The sequence below is a fragment of the Semicossyphus pulcher genome, unplaced genomic scaffold, assembly GCF_022749685.1.
Source record: "Semicossyphus pulcher isolate SPU_LCO1_2020_fin unplaced genomic scaffold, fSemPul1.0.p SCAF_22, whole genome shotgun sequence".
In the NCBI taxonomy this organism is placed as follows: Eukaryota; Metazoa; Chordata; class Actinopteri; order Labriformes; family Labridae; genus Semicossyphus; species Semicossyphus pulcher.
In genome coordinates, this window is record NW_027211696.1 from 6,508,900 (window position 1) to 6,524,313 (window position 15,414).

General features: G+C 44.1%; 1 protein-coding gene across 1 annotated transcript in view; it reads left to right on the forward strand.

Moving 5' to 3' along the window:
* The first annotated feature begins 1,952 nt into the window (after positions 1–1,952).
* fam163ba (family with sequence similarity 163 member B, genome duplicate a) overlaps positions 1,953–15,414 on the forward strand; it is a 34,800-nt gene continuing 21,338 nt past the window's right edge. Inside the window, exon 1 of the mRNA XM_069672912.1 lies at positions 1,953–2,913. The gene's annotated coding sequence lies outside the window, so the exon portion shown is untranslated. The remainder of the gene's footprint in view (positions 2,914–15,414) is intronic.

The following is a 15,414-nucleotide window of genomic DNA, read 5'->3' on the forward strand; positions in this document are numbered from 1 at the left end:
AACAAGTAGCCTGGGGAAAGTCTTCACATCCATGGATGGATTCCTTATAAGACCTGTAGTGAGACAGGGAGACAGAGGAAGGTACACAGAGAGAATAATGATCCTTCCAGGGACAGTTGTCTTTGTCGTCCTAATGAAATTTAATGAACGCTTTGTTCCAGACATACAGAGACAGTTTGTTTTTCCACCTTGTGCAGAGGACAGGTGTAATTTTTTAATTATCTTTATAGAGTTGGCTGTCACGTATATGCATACGGCTGATAAACTGATGTGACTGTAAGTGGGAAGCTTGATGGATCTCCTTTTAAATACTGAATCAGCTTCCTGTTTAAGAGGAGGACAGGTCAACTTTAAGGTTTAGTTACCTCTTCATCCCACTGCTCGGGCACTTTTTCTGTTTTTTCTTCAGACTTATTTGATGACTTTTTGACAAGACTCATTTTAAATGAGAGGAAAGATGCTGTGACTCCTGAATCTCTTACTGGTTAACCACTGTTTGTTCTGATAAACACAAAGTGAAACAGACTCTTACAAAAGGGCTATACTGGCAAAATATAAGCCATGATATAAAATCCTATATACAGCATCAGCATACCTGATGCACGTATAGTTAAACAGAACCTACATGTTAATTAAACTCCCTAAAGATGCTACACAAAATGTGCGCTAGCTTAGTTAGCCGTAACTTTAAGCTAGCAGTAATCACTCTAAAAACACCTCTTTTTTCAGTGCCAGTTCCTAATAATTAATATATTAATTAGTTGGGAAAGACATAACAAAGTGCAAAATAAGAACCACAGACAAAGAAATTATGCTATGGACTTTGGAGATTCTAACAAACTGTGTCCCAATCCAGGGGCTGCAGCCTTCGAAGGGCGTATTTGAAGGCTGATTGCGTCACAGCGCCGCGCCAAAGGCTGTCCCAATTTGAAGGCTCCTCCAGATGTGGTCGACAAATTTGTCCTCCTTTTCCCGAGCCACGAAGGATCCATCGGTTCGCAGTTGAGGAATAAACCTTTAAATGTATGTTTAAAATGTTTTTGGTTTCAATTTAATCGAATAGTGCGAGACACATGCTACAGATAAACAAAAGGGCCATTGAAACTAATTCTATTAAATAATAGGTTGAAGTTATGCTAGCTAGCTAACCTGCTAGCCACCTGTTGCTAGGCAACAGGAGCGGCGTTGGGTGACGCAAGGGTAAGGGCAGGAACTGCTGGTGCACAAACAGGAAATCCTCCGTAGACCAGACGGTCTCATTTCAGTTCGGCTTTAGCGGTCTACGCAGGCTACGCAATCTACGGAGGCTACACATCCTCTGTAGACATCTCCCTTTAGATGCTACACAAAACGTATGCTAGCTCAGTTCGCCTTAACTTTAAGCTAGCAGCAACCACTCTTAAAACGATTTTTCAGTGCCAGTTCCTAATAATAAATATATTTATAAGTTGGGAAAGACAAAACATTGTGCAAAATTTAAAAAAAGATTGGAATAAAGAGCCAAATTAAATCACCTCTACCACATGGGAATCGTACCCAGGGGGGCGGGCTAAAGGAGTTTGTACAGTCATTTTAAACTGTTACAGAGTAGATTTGGTGTAATTTTAACAACAAGGCAGTAAAAAATTAAGGTACATTTGCGGTGTGGATGTGTATAGCTCTCCATAAATAACTTTTTATGTGACGAAATTTTCCACCCACAATCCCCCCCCCGACTGAAAACTTAGCATCCTAGCATCAAAGCTCACACACTTATGCTCGGAAGTCAAAGGGGGACCTCACCCTGCATTTTCCAACCCCCCTCCCCTTCCTCCTCTCCTCTCTCTTGTCTCGTCTCTCCAGCACCCACAGCCAATCTGAGCCTGTGACTAAAGCGCCATCTCTCCGGCTGCTCACTCCAGGCTGCGTTCACTCGCTGTCTCTGCAGGGCGCTAAAAGCCACCTCTGCATTTAAAGCAGATTTTCTCTCTCTCTCGCTCTCTCTCTCTCGTCGGATGTCGCTCTGCAGGAATCAGCAAAATAAAAGGAGATCCAACAACCGTGCATCAAATATACAACAGATATATTCTCTGGGACTAACCAGCGGCACACTTTGAAGCCTGTTCGCCAAGCATGGGATTCAAAGAGAGAAACACAGTGGAAGGAGGAAGGAGATAAATAGATTGATAAAGGAACAGAAAACGGAAGCGTGCAGGAGGACAAATTAAAAGCCCCACATCGGATTGCAGCGGAACCTGGAGCTTGTTCTATATCAAACAGCTGACCTCGACCTCCTCGGACGGTGGGAAAACTGGTTGTTGAAATGGAGATGTCGAGATTTTCTCTCATCATCCCGTCTCCTCCTCCAGCACGCGCGCTGCTGAGGCTGCTGATGATGATGTTTGCGTAGGAGTGTTGTATTTTGCGGACGGCGCTGGTACACCAGTCTCTCTCTACTCTTCAAACAACTCCAGACAAGCGGTGGATGGAACTGCCTGCTCCTAACGCATCTCTCCAGAGAGTATTTTTATAATTATTATCGGAGCCTGGCTCGTTTTTATTTTTCCCTCTTTGGAGTGTTTTTCAGATGTCTGTCTGCGAGTGTTGGATGTTTTGCACGCGGCTGAAACGGCTTGTGTCCGGAAAAGTAGTCTAAAAGCAAAGAATAATCAAATAAAAGCTGACATTTTGCATCTTCTTTCTTTTGTTTTAATTAACTAAAGAGGACCAGGCTCCATTTCTACTTCGGTAGAAGCCACTTAAGTGTTTTGCTGATTACTTTGCCGAAATTGGGGGCTTTTATTTTTTATTACTGGTCTCAATATTCAGTGACTGAGGTCGAAACAAACTACAACCAGCAGAGGTCGGGACCTGAGCTCCAAGGAGCCACCTCTGCCATAGATGTGACCCTGTAAATTCCTCTTATCTCTGAAGGTAAGATGCATAACCCAGACGGAAGATTTGTTTTGATGTTGTGTTTTTATATTGGTTTTAATAGAAGCAGAAGTGATAGGCTACATCTGCTTGTCGAGTCATGCATGTAACTGAGCAGTTGGCTGTTCTGCCTAATAGATGGATAGACAGATAGATGCTTGAAAGTGCAGCATGAGTTTTTCCATTTCAGCACCATGGACAGAGCCACGCTTGTTTTACAGCAGGATTGGAAACATCTGCTTTTTCTTCCCCTTATTTCACCCACAACATTTATAATTCATCACAGTCCATACACACAACATCCACTACAATGTGCTGTGTATGTAGAAGAGTGTGTTTCCAGGAGCTTTAATTAAACCACAGCCGAGATACACGAGCGATCAGAGAGATTGATAAGAGAGGAGAGGTTGAAAGCGAGGGAGAGGTTCACTGCTTTGTATGACAGACCTGCTGGCATGGCCGGCTCAACACACGCCGACAATAACAGCATGGCTTATGAGCCAGAGCTACTGTCACCAACTGTTAGCCATGGTCATATCCAAACTGTTTTTGCTCCAGATATTTTCAGGAAGGGTGGAAATGCATCTCAAGCAGCATTAAGGAAGCGCAAAGTGAAAACTGAATGCGGTTAAAATGACCAAATATTTTCGGCAAGTAAAGCCCACGGGTTGCAACCCACCACATACTGGGTGTTTTGGAAACAGTGTGGTGGATGAGGTAACAGCTAACCAGCTCTCATGTGAAGCCACAAGTGTAGATTTCAGCTTCTTCCATATTTAGATTTAATACAAGAAATATTTGTCCTCTCTACAAACAGCACAGGGGAGCAGTGAATTGGAATTTGCACTGGGTTAATGTAAATGGACAAGATGTCAAAAGGAGTCTTTGGTGATGGATGTCGCTAGCTTGAGCGAGGAATTTGGCGGCTGTGGTTCAGTGGTGGAGCTGGTCGTCTCTCAATTGGAAGGAGGGCGGTTTGATCCCTGACTGCTACAGTCCACATGCATTAGTGTCCTTGGGCAAGACACTGAGCCCCAAACTGTTCCCGAAGGCATAGCTTTTTCGGTGTATGAATGTGCATAGATCCTGGTTGGAGATTGGAATAGCAGCCTTTGCAATCAGTGGGTGAATGTGAGTGTGACAGGGTGAATGTGACATGTAGTGTAAAAGCACTTTGAGTGGTCTGAAAACCATTAAAGTGCTATTTAAGTGTCATGTCTTAGAAATGAGAAGGATCTAAAAAACAAGGAAGTTCAGTTTAACCCCGAACCCCCCTTTTCTGTTGCAAATTTACTTTGATGTTATAGTGGAAGAAAAGACCTTGGGAGTATTTCACTAATATCCTTCATTAGCACTAGTTCCGACTGGGAAGATTGGAAAATAACTGCCCTCACCAATTTTGTACAACATCCCTACCTGTGAACGTATCCAAACTCCATGTGCTCCCTCAGTCCAAATTTCATCCCAGTTCCGGCTCTATTTTATTCCTTTCTCACCACGTTGACGCAGGTTTTTCAGACCCGGGAAGACCCGCTACTGAATGCCGATTGTCTCGTTTTCCATTGCCAGTGACGTATACTCCTGTCTAAATCTTTTCTGCTGTGCCACCGACTGACGTCACAAACACGCCGGAGACGGGGTTAGTAAACAGTGAAGATGTTACGCTGGTTAGGTCTTTATTGTATCTATTACTCATTCAGTCTGTTTATCAAACGCGGTGGCGTCAAATTTGCAACGATGTTGGAGCGCTGCTCAGACGGAGACGGGCGGAATTTGTGAGACGACGAGGAGCTGCAGAAGTTATCGACGGAGCATAGGGTGTCGACACGGGTTTTGTGTTCCCAACAATGCCGATTGCAGCCGAGGCGATAATTACCCGGGTCTACTGCAGAGTCATTTGACCCGCGGTCTGAATGCCAAATGTAGCTTTTCCCACTAAGCAAAAAAGTTGGATATTTTTTGACCAGATTTGACCCTTCAATTTAGCTATTTCTGTGCTTGTGTATTAGCAGACATGATTAGGAGCTAGCAATTTAGCTTACCTGAGCTAATCCCACTTTATGCCTCACCTCCTCCTCATGTACTTAAAAGTTTAAAACCAAGCCAGTTAAATTAATTAAGTTTGCATTATTATCGCACCAAATCTTATGACACTTCACACACACCATACGCCTAGCCTGTACACTTTACTGTATTATTTAATATTTACAAAGACCCAACTTAATCCACCTTGAGCGAGGTGAAACCTTGTAACAGGCAGAACTCATCGATGGACAGCCGTGTGCTTCGTCGGGCTTGGTCGAAATCTGACCCAAACAGCTGGTTGAAACAACGTGCACAAAAATATCTGACGGAGAAACGGTGTTCATCATTCCACTTGTGTTACAAGGAGGCTCTGGAGGCTGGTGGTGGCACTAACCTTTTACTAAGATGCTTAATGTTGGTTTTCCTTTAATTTCCCAGGGGCAATGAGGGCTAAAGGTTGCTAACTAATACAGATTGATACCCGGGAGTTCTCTGCTGTGTACGGTTATTCATTTAGCTACAATTAATGACGTCAACACTCCTTTTTACCCCCTTATGCCGCCTTACTTTGAGCATCACAGTGACGGGTTATTATTCTCCATATTGTATCACATAAGCTAACAAGGTGTGACCTTAAGCTAGCATAGGGATTGGCTGAGAGGAATATAAATACATACATACTCTGCTTAAAGAGGGTCTTCAACAATGAAAGACAAGGCGGGGCTTATGTTCCCATGGAGACTTCCTCAGTGACCCTCGGAACAACCTTGGCCCCCTGGGAGATCAGTCATACCCCTGCACGCACACACACACACACACACACTGAAGCCCCCCTCAGAGCGTGACTATGAGTGACTGTGTGTTTCTTGCTGCTGCTCCTCTACAGCAGGAGAGAGAGAGAGGAGGAGGAGAGCGAGGGAGTTGAAGGACAAGCAGATGAGTGGGATGGAGACGCAAATTTCAAAGACAGATGGGCGATGAAAAAAGAGACGAAGAAGAAAAGGTGTGGAGAGGAGAACGCATATAAAACAGGGGGAGGAGGAGAAGAGGAGGAGAGGAAGGTTTAAACACTGGCAGAATAGTCAAGTGAATGCAATTACAGAGGCAGCACTTTCTTTTTTTCTGGCCATTTAAAGTGTACTCACATTTCAGCTTAATTACCTTTAAAATGCTCTGCTGGGAGGGGGAGTCATGATAGGGCCGGCGTGGTGGAGATGGATGGAGACTGGGGGGGGAGGGAACATGGCTGCTCAATGATCATGTTAAACAGTCGCCACCCGTTTCCTCCCTTCCTCCACCCGCCTCCCTTCCCCCCTCTGCACCGTGCTCTCCGCGCTCTCCCCCTCGCAGCTACACCCTGACATGCTCACACATCACGCTCGCGCGCAGATGGGTCCCCGCGTAAACGTACATGCGCCGCCGGTCAGCTGCCCTCATCCCAATGAGTGATTGTAAAGAATCGGAGGCTCATTCCGAAGAGTAGACGGGAGGAGAGGGAGGGAGGAGCAGGAAGAGGGAGAGGAGAGACAGCGGCAGAAGAACAGCTCCGTGTGTCATCTCACACACCTCATTGTTGCAATCCATTTCTGACATGAACAGTGCTAAAAAATTCACAAGGTAAACATGAATTATGTGATTCTTCTAAGATCCCACCTCTTTCCATGGTTTTGTCATGCTTCCCCACTGTTACAACATCTTACTCAGCATCTTAATTGCTGAGTAAAACGACACACCAGACACACTTCAGAATCAGGCCAAGGAAAATTAGCAGTCAGGGATCATACAGCTCGTAAAAAGACGTTTTATTTTAGAATTTCGAGTGGTGAACACGCATGAAACGTCACTAAAAACGTGTATACTCACCATTCAATTAAAGGAAACTTTTATTAGTCAATTTTGGCGTCCCCAGTGGTCGTCTAGTCTCCTGATTCTCCACAGAAAATCTCCTTCTGCTTCCTTTTACTGTCAAACATATCCAGGTGAAATGCAAACAAAGGCTGTTTCCGTCTTCATGCTGCTAACCACTACACTGGAATCCGACCAGGTTATGCAGTGACATGCATTTAAAAGAACTACCGTACTGGTCGGAATATAACCCTATTTTTCAAAACATAGCTTTTTCTTTGCGTTTTGTCCGTTCGTCCACACACAAACGCTGGGGTGAAGACTTTTAGAAACTCTGTTTCTACGGAGACGTGTAGACGGGGTAAACGTTGTTTTTGGCTCGTGACGTCAGGCTGTGCGCCGTTATCTCAATGACGGTATATATAGATGGACGACGCGTCTCCATCTGCACCCATTGTTGATTGATTGATAGGCGCTGCCATCTTGCGATGGTGACATCATTTGGAGCCAGAGTCTGCGCAGTAGAGATCAGCGGATGCCGCCGTCATAGCCACTTCCACTAACCAAAACACACATTTAACTTGCCGGCGTGTTTAACAGCAGAGCAGCTTCTTGTGTTGGTCTGAAGCAGACGTTCACAGATATGGAAACTTCAATGACTGTAGTGATTGTTTTAGTTACGTCTCCTCTCGCTGTTCCTCCTCTACTCTGCTAATCCGGAGCAGATCGGCTGCAGGAGCCGTACGTATGTCAACAGAGCTGTCGATCATCCTTTTGACAGCATCAAATAACTAATTAAAACTAAACTTGTGAGAAAAATGAACACTTGGATGTAAATCAGCATGATAAGAACTAACTATAATGACAGAAACCATGTTTGAGGAACATTTATTTGACGTGTATTCTGATTTTATAGTTTGACTCATGTCCCATCTGTTAACATGGAGGAGGCGGGCTTTATGACCTATACTGCAGCCAGTCAGCAGGGGGCGATAGAGATGTGTTGGCTTCACTTTTAGGGAGCTGTCATGTCGTCCATCTTTTTCGTCTACGTTATTACACTGAAACTGTTACATAACCAGTTAAACACTCCTCAGAGTAGGTTTAAGTAGGCAAGGGCAAAGTTGATGCTGTTGAGCTAATCATTTCAAGACCTTCAAAATAAAACGGACATCATAATTAAGATTTCCTCTATAACCCGTCAGTTTGTTGTAAGAATGAAGCCTTAAAAGTGAGGAAGGTAAACAGAAGCTTCCTTTAAGCCTCACACAGCTGGCCTGTGTCTGCCTATACGCCCTGCAGCATGCTGCATACATTACACACTGATTATAAAGGCAGACGGCTCGGAGTGACTCTACAAACACCATAATGTCTTTAAGTATTACTTATACAGTAGATTTCCTCTTTACACACTTTATGCTCATGAGCCTCTTTATGGAAACAGCAGAGTAGCTGTGTGATGTCATCCAGAGGCTAAAAGAGTTGCAACGTCAACATGATGCTTTTGGAAAGTGATGAAGCAAAAATGTAAGAACAAGCAACCTCAGCAAGGTCGTGACTTCCTCTGCCGTAGGAGATCACAACACAAGTGCTCACAGAGAGATTATCGTTTATAAATTCATCTATTTCCTGTATTTTCACCGTACAGTTTGGATTATTATCAGCTTGGATATTAGCATGCAGTTTTAGAGCTTGGGAAAGTTTGTTCAAGCTCAATAATGCTGGAACTTTTAAGCGTAAACCGCCCACTCAAGAAGCAGAAAAGGCGATGGTAAAATGTCAGTCTGTAATAGCCCCGTCGCCATAGTAACTGAAGACCCGTTTGTACTTTTACACACACTGTCTCATGAGCGCTGACCATTAGCTCTAACAGCCAGGCAATCATCGGGCTTCAGCTTTTAAACACAATCCTTTCAACCATCTATACGTTACATGGAGGACTTGCATCCACGCTCTCATCCTCTTAAAGGTGCCCTCCGCTGCCTCGTCTTCATCCTTCTTCTTCTTTTTCATCCCTTGTCTACTCCCACTTATCACTCTTCTTCATGCTGTCGCTTTTATCTTCCCTGCCACGTTACAGAGCTCTGCTGTGTTTACCCCGGTTCCTGCGCGGACCTTTACACCTTCAGATGCGCAGTAGACACAGGCAGTGGGAGCTAATAAAGCACAGTACTGGAGGGATCGTGCATTCGATATTACTTATAATACATGTACGATCTCTCCCTCCAAGGTGAGAGCAGTGAGGAGGAGGAGTGAGGAGAGCATTGTTACTGTACGTCACACATGTTTGTGTGTGTGTGAGATAAGAAGACCAAGGAAATTAAGAGATTAAAGCTGCGCATAACTCCAACGTTGAATCCTTTTTAGCATGATGTTGATTTTAATCAAAGTAAAATCATGAAGATGAAAATAAAAGGAGACGTGATGCTCGTCTGCATTTTCGGGCGCCCCTAGCAGCAAGACAACATTGTCCATGCCGTCAAAAATAGTTGCAGTTGACCGATACAGAGAGATTCACACATTTGGTTTCTGATCTGATGCCGCAGCCTTGAGCCCAATCAGCTTGCCACTGTGCTGCTCATGTCCTTGCTGTTGTTCGTCTTCCAGTGTTCTTCAAAGAGACTCTCACTGCGTCTCAAATCGGGGGCTGCATCCTTCGAAGGACGCGACCTAAGGAGGATGCGTCATTCGTTAAGGCGTCATATGTTTTTTAAATCAGACGGTGTATAGTCTACCAAGGATTTCACCCAATGCGGCTCCTGTCGCCTAGCAACAAGTAGTCAGGTAGATAATTTGTTCCAAGGGCACTTTCGTTATTTTTAACATTTGTATCGCTAGCTATTCGACTGACTTGAAACAAAATGTATTCCTCTGCCATCTCGTTTAAATTGGCGTGCAATGAATCTTGGGATACATTGGGCCGCGAAGGATGCACCCGCGTTGGATCCTTCGTGGCCCTGGACGCATTCGTCAGCCGCATCTGAAGAAGCCTTTCGACGCGCCGCTGTGACTCCATCGGCCTTCAGATACATCCTACAAAGGATGCAGCCCCTCAATTGGGATGCAGCTTCTGATTGTTCAGTGCAGTGGTTGAGGCTGTAGTTGTTCTACCTGGACTGGGCGAGGGACAAGTGTAGTGTAGTTTAGTTAACTCATATGTTCACATTAGGATTATTATGTTAGACACACTCGGCGGTGCAGGGCGGCTGACTCACTTCTTGTTTGGTTTCGTTAGATAAGTTTCCTTAAACAATAGGCGTTCTCTAACTCTAGTTTACAGTCCTACTTTTGTTATATCCATGTATTGATTTGAGCAGCGTCCCCAGGCCCTTTTTCAGTCGTACTTAGCCTCACTTTCTTTGTAAAACAATCTCATTTCTTTGTAACTGAATAACTTTGTTGACAAAGAAAAACACCTGCTTTCCCTTACGAGCCGGGTCGAAACATAGCTGGTTAGGGTTTGATTTGTTTTTTGAGGGGGCTAACGTCAAGGAGGGGTTCGGCTCCCACACTGCCCCTTGCAGCGTGTCGTCCCCACTCTCTCTTCCCCTGTTTCCGACACTGTCCACTCTCCTCTCTCTCTAACTAAAGGCATACAAGGCCTTAAAAAAAAGTAAGTATTGAAAGTGTTTTTGCACCTTTATTCTTGCACGGCCACTAGAGGCCTTTGCCTCCAAAAGTTAACATTCATTTTTGCACTTTGAACAAAGAATTCTTTTAATCGTAGGCGTGAATCTGTGTGGGCAGCAGAAAGTAGTCCGACATTAAGGGTTCTGCTTAGTGCAGGTGCAAGGCAGGAAGCTCAGTGAAGTGGCATTTTCCTGATGCACAATTATTTCCCCTGCCTTCGCGTTGGTGTTTAGTTAGAGGACAGACATAAGAGAGGGTGTGTTGTAGGCCAACTAGCGGTTAAGATATGTGATCTGGCGCGAGGATGGACCTGCTTAGATGAGGTTAGTGGCCCTCTCTACTTGGACTGTTGGATCTGGTTTCACTACAATAAATCTGTCTTGAGGGTCACAGGGAAAAAGAGCAAGTCAGCGATCGAGACAGCGAGAGAGAAAATCCACAAAATCTGGTTCTGCTCCAGGTTTGTGAAGCAGAAAAAGTGCTGAAAAACTTTCTGGGACTGCTAAATATTGGAGTGAGTCACATAAGGTGTATCATTCTCCATCGTGCACTCTGCCGTATGCCACAGCTGTGTGATGATTTCATTGCCTCCTTGTATATAGTAACATCTGACTCGACTGTGACTCCTCCTGAGTTGTGTAACTTCTCGTAAATACGCTTCTGAATATGCAAAGTGACGTACAGCAGCGTCTGCTTTGCTTCGTGGATGGCACTGCTGCTCAAAAAAACATGTTCAAAAAAGCAGAGGCCTGCCTGCGCTCCCCGAGGCTGCATGCGTGCACCAGCAGAGGACAGACAGACAGACAGATGGGGGGGGGACAAAGACGGCAAAAGTTAATGGAAGGAGCGGCTACAGGGAAAGAGAGAGTGAGAGAGCAGGTGGTGGGGAAGCAAAAGCGAGGAAAGGATGACAAAAAAAGTGAATGACACGACTGGCAGTGTGCCGGGAATACGGGTGTGGATATAAAAAGATGAAGGAGAGCAGCAGAGCAGCCGAGGTGCACAGCTGTACTTACAAAGGAAAGACAAAAAAACACAGGTAGATGCGAAGCAATTTAACCTAAGATATACTGCAAACACGGCTTTGTGTGTGAAACGAACACACACAAATAACTCTCTACATTAGCCTTGTTACACTGCAGCCAAAACGCTGAACTCCCTCTCCTCTGTTCTCCTCTGCTGCACACAAACCTTCTGTTTATCCAGATGTTAGCAGTAGCAGCAGCAGCAGCAGCAGCCGGGGTTATGTAGCGGTGAGCGCTCAGATAACCAGGTTACGGTGCTATAATACGACTTGACCTTCACAACACCACCTCTTGTTTCACTACATTTACTCTGGCATCTGGCCAAGCGTGTGTGTTTTCGCGTGTGTGTGTCATTGCAAAGTGTGCGTACTTATCCCCTCAGGTAATGCACGGGGCTTTTTAATGCACACATTTAGATTAAATATCACATGAAATATCCATTATCCAGAATGAGAGCATTATGGCTGATCAGGTTACGTGTCCTTGAGTTAGACTTTACAGACACACTGTGTGCAAAAACAAGCTCTCTGACTCTCTTTCAACCTTATCTCCTCTCACGCAGACGTTTTTTTTAACAGAATTACAAAGAGAAAAAGACGTTCTGTTACAGCTAGAGAACATAAAACACCGTCTGCTGGAGCTAAACTCTTGTTACATCTATCAAGGATTGTAGCTAAGAGGAAAATTTGGATTGAAAAAGGGTTGCATGTTGCCTTCAGGTGCATTTATGCCACAAAGGATGCCATATTCACATAGAAATGCAGGTTTCAAGACACAGGCCTTGCTCTCATAACGTGGGTGTCGCTACGAAACTTTATTTGACAAGCTGACAGACAGTCACACACCAGGGGTGACCACGCATGACGCCTGTAAACAGCAGGCAGTTTGCACACACAATAGCAAACAAGATAGGAAATGAGAACTAACATTACCTGCAAACTGCGAAGTGACTTCCTGCAGGTAGGGGATTTTCAGAGTCCGCTGGCTCCAAACGTAAAAGCCTGTCGGTTCAGTTTGGAGAAGCAGAGGCGTTTGATACAAGCAGACAAAACAGTGAAGCTCGTTGTAAATCTACATTTGTTTTTGTGCGAGTTGAGTGTAATTTAGAGACATCTGCTGCAGACCCAAACCAAACATTCAAAGTAAACTTACAGCTCCAACATTCCTGCCAAATTCAAATACTGAGAGGACAAGTGTTTACTGAAATTTCAAAAAGGAACAAAATCATATAACCAATGAAATTTAGTGTCATTTTGATGTAGTAAGTCAACATTCAATCCCAGCTTGATCCATTTTGCTTTGAAAGCAAATATAACTGCATGCGTTTGAATGCAGAGCTCCTTTTTATTGCCTACTTTGCTGTGTGTAAAGATCACTGAGCACATTGCACATTATACACATTATATTTTAATTGATAATAGCTAATCTTAGATGCATGGAGATAGCTATGTTGACACATTTCCTCTCCAAAGTAACAAAGCTAACCATTTCCCATCCCCATTGCTAATATGTGTATTTAAATGGGCAATCTTGGAACACATCAGCTATTGTCTGATTCAACTCGACTGTAGATATAGATGGACGTTGCGTCTCCATCTGCTCTCATTGTAACATTGAAGCCAAAATAGCCCCTGTGATAGGCGCTGCCATCTTGCGATGGTGACGTAATTTGGAGCCAGAGCTGCGCAGTAGAGATCAGCGTATGGAGCCGCCATAGCCACTTCCGCTAACTAAAACACACATTTAACTTACCGGATCCCACACGCCGGCGTGTTTAACAGCAGAACAGCTTCTTGTGTTGGTCTGAAGCAGACGTTCACAGATATGGAAACTTCAATGACTGTAGTGATTGTTTTAGTTACGTCTCCTCTCACCGTTCCTCCTCTACTCTGCTGATCCGGAACTGATTGGCTGCAGGAGCCGGATTTGTCAACAGAGCTGTCAATCATCCTTTTTACAGCACCGAATAAGAACATAACATCAGAAAAATGAACACTTGGACGTAAATCAGCATGATAAGAACTAGCTATAATGACAGAAACCATGTTTGAGATTGTATTTGGTGTGTATTTTATAGTTTGACTCATGTCCCATCTGTTAACATGGAGGAGGCGGGCGATAGAGATGTTTTGGTTTCACTTTTAGGGAGGTGTCATGTCGTCCATTCTTTTATACAGTCTATGGTCTGATTGCGATATAGGCTAGGGGGCTTCCGATGTAGCCAGTAGTTAAAGGACATTTGGCCAAGACCGGCTAGCAACCTAAGAAGCGAGAATAGTGTTGGAGTTAAGATACGACGTCCAAGAACAGATTGTTAGCTGAACTTGCTGGCAGACATCTGTTTATAGAGATTAATAAAAAGGGAAAATCGTGGTCAGATGATCGCCGCTAGGAGACTGGATGGCATTACGGCGGATTCCGCTGCTCCTCTTGCTCTCCACACGGACTGTATACAACCGAAGCCTGCTGCTATGTGATTGGTCAATACTACTAGGACTTCAAATGTACTACGAACAGAAACTAGAACACTTCCGATACCAAAATCCAGTCCTGCTCCTATTCTGCATTTTAATCCAGATTCTTTAAATAGAGATTCGTAAATGGGTGAATGTTTTGGCGCTTTAAGCTGTTGGAAAACTAGACATGTACACTGTAAGTGCAGTGCTACTGTTGCTTGGGGAGAGAAGGCAAAGTAAGAAAAAAAGTCTAAATCAGGAATGATCTCATTGTCAAGTGTCAAGGAGCAAATGTAATTTAATGGTGTCTTATCTAATTCAGGAAGAGGAAAAGGAATTCAATTTATTTGAGGTCAGTGTATTACCCTGAACAGAGCATATAGCCAGAGGGAAGGTTTTATAAGTGTGTGCGTGCGTGTGCTTGTTTTGCAGTAATATATGAATCTGTCATAGGGCCAGACTCAGCACGGTGTCATCCGCTAGCAAGGCTAACATGGTTGCATGGTTTTTCCCACCACGAGGTCCTGACGGAGCTCTGAGTGTCACAACAAACCGTTTCCTCTGTCACTGCGATTTCTCGGGAGCAGACTTGACTGACACTGAACTCATACACCAGGAGTGAACCAGTGGCAGGCAGGCAGCCGCTACTGTTATATTGTTACTGTCCTGTTTGGAGTTAGAATGTAATAGAACTACAAGCGTGCAGAGATTCTGCACCGCCGAGGGTAAACATGCTGAGATTTGGTTTGTTTGTTGCTTCCTTTATTGTTCTTTTTATTATTCAATATTACAGAACAAATAGCGCCGAGCGTATGCATAAATATCTCTCTTGACAGACTGATATTCTATCGTGAGCAGCAGTTTATTTCCGCGGGGCCCTCAGATTGGAAATGCTGTCGAGTAATAGCTCGGCTCTTGTCTGCTGTATTTATGCAGCGCTGAGCAGAAACAGAAACGTTCATGCTAATAGAGGGAAGCTGCTTGAGGTGTGTGAGTGTGTGTTAGAGAGAGAGAGCGAGAGAGCGAATGTGTGTGAAGTGGAGATGTTGGAACACATGTGCAAGCTACAACCCAACTCCAACCCCCAACACATCAACACTTTGAAGAACTCTTTCCTCGACATTACTGAGCTAGCTTAACATTCAAGTTACATTAGCCACTGACTGTCTGTGTTAGCTCAAATTAACACTCAACAATTCACAAAGAAAAAGGGTGCTTAAACATCCTCTTAATGCTAATTACTACAACATTCATCAAAATACTTTCATTTTGGTCCGAAATACTTCCTAAATGTAGCATACATTAACCCACTCCATTTATTAATTATGCTAGGCTGTATGTAGCGTTAGCTTTTAAAATGGGAGGGCCTAACATTACTACAAGTAGTCTGCTAACATGTAAACGTTAAAGCCATCACCTCAAGTTGGTGTTTTTCTTAATAACTTCCCATTCCTTATTCTGTCTGTGATCAGTGACCACGTCCACCTAGCTAATGTAAACTTAGAGCGACAGATGAGAAG